Below are 7,983 nucleotides of genomic sequence, written 5' to 3'. Positions count from 1 at the left end.
TTTTTTTTTTTTTAGTAGAGACAGGGTTTCACCGTGTTAGCCAGGATGGTCTCGATCTCCTGACCTCATGATTCGCCTGTCTCAGCCTCCCAAAGTGCTGGGATTACAGGCTTGAGCCACCGCGCCCGACCGATGGGTCGAGTATTGAATCTATAAATTATTTTGGGCAGTATGGCCATTTTCATGATATTGATTCTTCCTATTCATGAGCATGGAATGTTTTGCCGTTTGTTTGTGTCCTCTCTTATTTCCTTGAGCAGTGGGTTGCAGTTCTCCTTGAAGAGGTCCTTCACATCCCTTGTAAGTTGTATTCCCAGATATTTTATTCTCTTTGTAGCAATTGTAAATGGGAGGTCACTCATGATTTGGCTCTTTGATCATCTATTATTGGTGTATAGGAATGCTTGTGATTTTTGCACACTGATTTTGTATCCTGAGACTTTGCTGAAGTTGCTTATCAGTTTATGGAGATTTGGGGCTGAGAAGATGGGGTTTTCTAAATATATAATCTAGAAATACTAGAAAAGGTCAACTTTAAAATATTTCTTTGTTTCTGCAACCTAAACCATGAAATTCATCCTTCAGGTACTTATCAATATCTCTGAATCTTTCCTTATTATCAGTTTGAATGAACAACTCAATAATGCAAAGTTCATAATAAGATTTCAACTTGAAAACATTTCCCATATATGCTCTTTAATAGCTTTGCCAAGATTTTTTTTCCTACCTAACAATCCTTATCAAATCAGGCATTAAAAAAATAAACCTAACTATTGAGCTAATAAAAGCCAATTTATTCATTGGCAATTTCTGACAAGAATAAAATAGGCAATATTCTCAGATAGGAGACAAACAGCACCAAATTGAAAGTATTACAGCCTACTTATATTTTCTGTCTCTTTTATCACTCTCACCAGTTCCACCATAAGAGCAAACAAGTCCTAGAGTATCTCTGCCAAACGTTCCAGATTAAACTGAAGAGGAAAATGGTTACTTTCTACACAATCTAAAATGTTCAAGTTAGGACAATAGTGTACAAAAAGAGACTATCTATTCACAGGTTGTATGCACTTAACATGGAAACAGAAAAAGAAATATCCTAAGTAATTTCCTGTGTCTCACCAACTTGTTTGTTTTTAATAAACAAGTTTAGTAAGAAAATTTGCATGTTGTTATACCATCTATCCCTAAGGAAATGACCTACAAGACCTCAATTCCTCTTCCTCAGTAACCTTAGTCATCAAACTGTGTCACACCCTTTGCATTTAAATAATCCAAAATAATAGTGCCTTAAGTGATTATCTGCTTAGTATATACTATATGCTTAACATTGTTTAAAACTCTGAAGTTAAAAGTGACCAGCAAAACTAACAAAAATCTTTTATTCTTGAAGCTCAAATTATATCAAAAGAAGAAAGGTAAAAATAAAAAAAGGCAAAATTTGTGTAAGTAAAATGATTATAGGTGTTATGAATAAAAATGGAACAACAAAGGGAAGGGAACAATATGTAGAAATTAGAGAGGGAGAATGCAAGTTTGCAATTTTCAATAGGATGGTCAGGAAAAGTCTCGCCTAGCACATAACAAAAGACCTGAGGGAGGCTAGAAGGAAAGTCATGCAAATTTCTAGAAAAAGAGATAGGGAATAACTCCTTGGAGTGATCCTAGATGGCTTGGTGACTAGTGAGATTTTGACACAAATCATGAGAAGGAAGAGTAGAGGGGATAAAGACAAAGAGGTTGTGGAGTGTGGAGTGTGGAGATCAGGTAAAACCTTGTAATGATACAGATTTTAATCAGAGTAAGTTAGAAAATCAGATACAGATTGTAATGATACAGATTTTAATCAGAGTAAGTTAGAAAACCGTTGTTTGATCTGGAGCACAGAATATCATGAACTAGCCTACATTTTAACAGGATCACTTTGACTGCTGAGATAAGAATTAATTGAAGGGAATAAGGGTGGAAACAGGGAGATTGGTCTATACTCTGGGGAGGAAGGAATTGGAAATGAGAGAATTCTCATTTGGATGTAGATATCTACCTATCATGAAGATAGAAACATCACCTAGGAAGTGGGTATACCCTGGTATTCAAAAAAAGATACAGGCAATGGAAACTCATCTGAGAGTAATTTGTGTAGAGACAGTCCTAAAGGCAGTAAGATTGAATGGTATCCCTAATCAAGTGAGTAGATAGTAAAAGAAAGGGCAGCTGGAATAGAATAGACAAGAGAAGGACAATAGAATAGAAAAGGTGGAGTAGTGTGTGTCGCATGTTTAGTCAGTGAGAGCCTGAAATAGATCCCTTCACTCCATCCGAGATTTCCTCATCCCTAACATGGCCTGGAAGAGATCTATAGCAGAGAAACGAGCAACAAGGTGCCTGCCAGGGAGTTGTTCAGCCTCAGGTTTAGGAAAGAAAAAAAAAAAAGAAAAAAATTATTGGTCAAGGCTTTAGGGTCAAAAGCTCAAGCCTGGGCCAACTGGAGGGTAGGCTAAGTTTCAGAGTGTTGGCAGGACCAGCAAGCGCTAACTTGGGGCCAAGTCAGGAAGGACAGATTGGCCCTTCCTCAAAAGCAATCACCACCCAGAGACTGGACCAGAGCTTATCTTTTGCTGGATCTTTTATTTCCGTTGTGAAAAGTGAGTCCTTCCAATCCACCCCATCAAACTATTGCCTTTCATATCCACTCAACACAGGCCTGGTGTGTAAAAGAATGATTAAGAAAAGAGGAAGGCAGAGAGTTCATAAAACTTGAAATTGGTAAAAATGGAGAGAAGAAAGGAGATAGGACTCAAGTCCCAGTCCTGAGCAAAATAGACAGCCTAGGGAATATTTCTAGAAGCAGGGGTTGCATGGAAACTTTTAAGGAGATTGGTATCTAGTATTGTTTTTTACTTATGCTGTATGCATACAGTAGCCAATGTCCTTATATATTCTGCAATCTTTAAGGAAAATTGTTACCTTCAAATTTTTGTAATTATTTTGTAATATTGGTGCTTTGGAAGAACGAAGAAATAAGGAAGGTGATCACACGGAGGACAAAAATCGTGCACAGGAAGAAAGCAGCCACAGGAGTGGAGGTAAAGAATAGGAATGGAGAGCTGCCATGATACTAGGGAGAAGCAAGCTGCAGTGTGGATCCGCCCAGAAGCAAAAGTGCATATCCCCAAATAGACTTGAAAAAGCTCTTTTACTCCTGAAATGAAGCATAACACTAGGTTTTACTATTAGGTGAATAGAAGTCAGCCAGATGCCGACAATAGAGTTATGGTGTTGTTGAAACAAATTTAAAAAACAAAAACAAACAAACAAAAACTTCCTCTCTAATTATTTTATCACGCTATCAATTACTGTGGTTTAAGCAAAACACAGGCCAAGGTAGGAGAGTCTTCAAGATATAACAGAGGTTGGAATTATAGAATGCTAAGTTCAAATTCCTAAGCATGGATATCTACGATTGAGTAGACTGGGTAAATAACATTTCTGGGTTTCAATTTCCTCATCTGCAATATAGACATAGTATGAAAATTGTAAAGGTTTATGAAAATTATAAACAATATTGACACAATATTATTATTCCAATTGATATTATAAACTCCATGCTTACCATATCAATATTGATAAACCGGCACATGGAAAATATCCACTAATGGATCCATATTATAATAAGGCAGCTCTAAGAAAAACTGTGAAATTAGCAAAGTTTGTTTGGTAGTCAAGAGTTCCATTGACCATTCCACATCCTCCCTTCTGAAACATCATCATATTAAGAAAAGGTATTTCCATGTAACATAGTCAACAAAAGTTTTATTGTCTTCACTCAAAAGGAGGACTAAAAAGTAGGGATTTTTGACAATGTGGCAGGTAGATGGAAGGTAGCATTTTTGGAATGAGTATTTTGATATATGTCAAGTCATACCAGGGAAGTCACCACCCAATCTGTCTACTCAGTCTCAGCTTCAAAGGCAATTTCTTATTATTATTTCTCCTTCATTTTATTGCAGCTAATGGCTTCCCACTCCAATCCAGTCCTAACCGGCAATCCTACAAAACTACAGATCACTTTCAAGAGTTAAGTAAGAGAAAGAGAAGAGTTACTAAGCACGGAGTTAGCCAATCAATGGTTATTTAATAACCACTGACTACTCAGTTCAATTCAACAAACATGAGTTATGACAGACCCTATAGATGGGTGCAATTATAGGAATGTTCTTGTGCTCTAGGGACATACTATCTGGCTGCAGATATTAGAGTTAACCACATCAATCAGTTAGGGAATAATAGTAATAACAATAGGTACCCTTGCTATGCTAAAAGATCTAAATGTACTACATTCAATATCTACAACAAACTTATGAAGCAGGTATTTTTATACTAATATTACAGAAGAAGAAATGAGTTCAGACCGGTTAAGTAGATTTTTCAGTATATGGCAGTATAAAATGTTGAAAGAGATATTAACTATGAACATGATGCTATATATGAATGCATGTACCATTGATATTCGGAAAGGCTACCATGCAAGGAATAATGGCTAGATGACAGCACAGCATCTGAAAAGGATAAATGTCATGGTATAGAAAATGGAAAAGGACCAATTAAAATAATTGATATATTAGTCAAAGGATACATCTATTTTGATTATATCAAATATACAAGTATTTATGGAGTACCTATTGTGGTCAAGACACCATGTTAAATACTATGGAGGGAAATAAATATTCTAAGGGGTATTTGCAACCTAGGTAGGATGGGAAGAAGGGAAGAGGAAAATTAAGTAGTAAAAGATTCAAAGTACCATTTAATTATTGGAGACAAGAATGTTCATAGCAGTGTTGTTAATATAACCAAAAAAACTGGAGAAAACCAACATATATTCCAGTAGGAAATCAGATAAATTGTAGAATATTCATAAAATAAAAAATTTTACAGCAGCAAAATAAATTAGCTACTGCTGTATATAACACATATATGACCTTCACAAAGTGTTAAGGAACAAAACCAACTGTTTTAAAACAGAGGATACATATAGTAAGGTACCATTTATATAAACTTTGAAAATACTAAGCTTTAAAATATACAATTTTAGGGATACAAATTTAATAAAAATATTATGAAAACCAAAATTTCTGAAAGAAAGTAAGAGGAATGCATTAGGAAAACGATACATTGTAGTTTCAATTATATTGAGAATTTTCTACATACTAGGTATATACTTAATAGTCCACATAGTATACAAAACATATGTAGATCAATTACTTGAATGCATGTATTTCAAAATAAAATTTAAAATCAATTTAAGGTAGTTGTAGATAATAATATACAACAGCATGAATTGCAAAAAAAAAAAAAACTGCTAATAACTTAATTCTCAATATTCACCTCGGATCTTGAGGTAGATGCTATTATTATCTTCATATTATAGATTAGAAATATAAGCCACAGGGGCATTTATACTGTCTGATTCCAGAGCCCAGATAGTAATTGCTGCAGAAATTCAGACAGACATATCTGGGGTGGGGAGGCCAGGATGAACTTTACAGAAAGGTGTGCTTTATGGAAAGTCGGGTTTATATAGAGTGAGTCGGTGATTCACTTCCATCTCTAAAACAAAATATTTTTTTTCTAATCCATGGAAATCTTTGTTTAGTTAGATATTCTGGGGAGTGGGGTATTATAAACCCCATGATAAAAGAATAGCTCTGAAAACAAGGTGAAAATCCACCCTCAATCTTCACCCTCAGCACTGCCACACTCAAAATGCTCAACAGATAAGCTAAGCTCAATCTTCTCCTTTTTTGCCCATGACTGCCTTGAGAGATGTTAAGGTTCATTATCAGATATTATTGACCAAGGTGCTTGGGATACCATTTCTGGTAGATGGTGTATGAATGTGTGTATTTTCCTATATGTTGTAAGATCTAGAGCACCAAGAGTTGTGAGTAAAAGGAACAATGCCCAGGTCAGAAAAGCAAGAGGCAGCCTGGAAGGCCCTGTGGGATCTGATGTAGTTTACCAGGAGTGTGGTTTCCTCACAGGAGCTTGGGACCACAGCCTCCAAGAGGCTAGTAATGATTTCCCTCAAAAGTCCACTCTCCGTATTTCTCTCTTAATTATGTAGCAGAATCAAGCAATTAGTCCTGGATGTGGGGGCAGAGGGAGGAGGCAGAGGACTATCTTTATGTAAATATCCTTTCATCCGGACTCACAAAGAAAAATCAAAGGAAGATGTCATTTTGGATCAAACAATATAATCAAACAAAATAAACACAAAACAGAGATAATACAATATATACCTAAGAAACATCTAGTAAGCCATTTTGTCTAGTGTGAAGAGTTTAATAAACCTGGAAAGGCTAGCTGAGTAAAAGAAAGCTAATTAGTTTAAATTTTATCCACAAAGCAATGGGAAGATACCGAGATATTTTCAGCCATGGAACCTCATGTGGTCATTGTAACATACCTTGGTTTCATCTTCACCTCTGATTTTCCATTCTTTCCAAGAGTAAAAACTGTTACCTATAACCGATACCATATTTAGGGTGAGGAAAAAGTAGAAAACATAAAATAGAGAAAAAGTAATCATAAAACCTAATGCAAAATAAACCTTAAAAATAGTCTCATTTGCACCATAAAGTTTAAAGCCAAGCTGAAATTGTAAGGAATATATCCATTGACAAACATTCTTCTTTGTCAAGTATTTGGGATGTGAGGGAATTATTGCAAAGGGGAATAAAGGTCGTTCCAGATGCAATCCAAGAAAACTGCTATCTATTGGTGTCTATCTATAAATGCCTTCTCAACATTTAATTAAATAGCAAATGTTATTTTCAGTGTCAAATTCTGCAGATTATGAGAATATTTTTACAGCAGCGAACTTTTCTAACATGTATATAAACAATTCAGCATTTGATCTATTTGATGCCAAGCAACTTTGACCTTCACAATGCTGACATCTTGTTTTGTTAAGGCATAGGCACAGTTTATGCCATAAAAAAGATTTAATTGCAGGTCTTATTAATTCACAATTTCTGCTGTGTTTGAAGATTTTTACATTTCCTTTGAATTGAAATTTAAAAGGGAGAAGTGTGCACATAGCATGTTATTGCAAAAGTGGCCCATTCCCTTCTCTGAGCTGTAACACTTAAAGAAGAGAGTATTTGGAAAACATCAGAGTGCTTAAAGAATATTATTTCTGAAATTTTAATTATACTGGTTCATGATGGAAAATTAAAATCACTGTCAATGTGATTTTATGATTCATTTTCCTTTTGTAGAAGACAATTGTAGTTTGGTTTACCAGAACAAAAAATAAAATCCACATCTGTAACTGGAAAAGAGCTCCTTTGAATTCTTCCTTCTTTTTAATAACCATTATTAACTATATACACATATATATATATATATAGTTTATATATCTCAGTATCTTCCCATCGCTTTGTGGATAAAAATTTAAACTAATTATATAATTGTGTGTGTATACACACACACACACACACACATATGCAGAAATAGCCATTAAGTAAAGGATGGGATACTGTAATTTCTAACACTTAAGATTGGAAAATAGATACTTTTAAACTAGATTAAGTGTTAATAAGAAATTATATACTAAGACTGGGTGCCATGGCTCATACCCGTAATCCCAGGTTTTGGAGGCTGAGGGAGGAGGATCATTTGAGACAGGAGTTTGACCACAACCTGGGTAACATAGCGAGATCCTGTCTCTACAAAAAATTCAAAATTAGCCGGGAATAATGAGCTATGCCTGTAATCCTAGCTACTCAGAAGTCTGAAGAGGGAACATGACTTGAGCCTGGAGTTTGAAACTGCAGTGAGCTATGATTGTACAACTGCACTCCAGCCTGGGTGACAGGCAGAGATCCTGTATCTAAAATAAATAAATAAATAAATAAATAAATAAATAAATAAATAAATAAATATATAAAATAATATACGAAGAAATACATTATACAC

This window comes from Rhinopithecus bieti, unplaced genomic scaffold, assembly GCF_001698545.2.
Source record: "Rhinopithecus bieti isolate Rb0 unplaced genomic scaffold, ASM169854v2 scaffold_26504, whole genome shotgun sequence".
In the NCBI taxonomy this organism is placed as follows: Eukaryota; Metazoa; Chordata; class Mammalia; order Primates; family Cercopithecidae; genus Rhinopithecus; species Rhinopithecus bieti.
Note: the sequence above shows the minus strand (reverse complement) of the source record.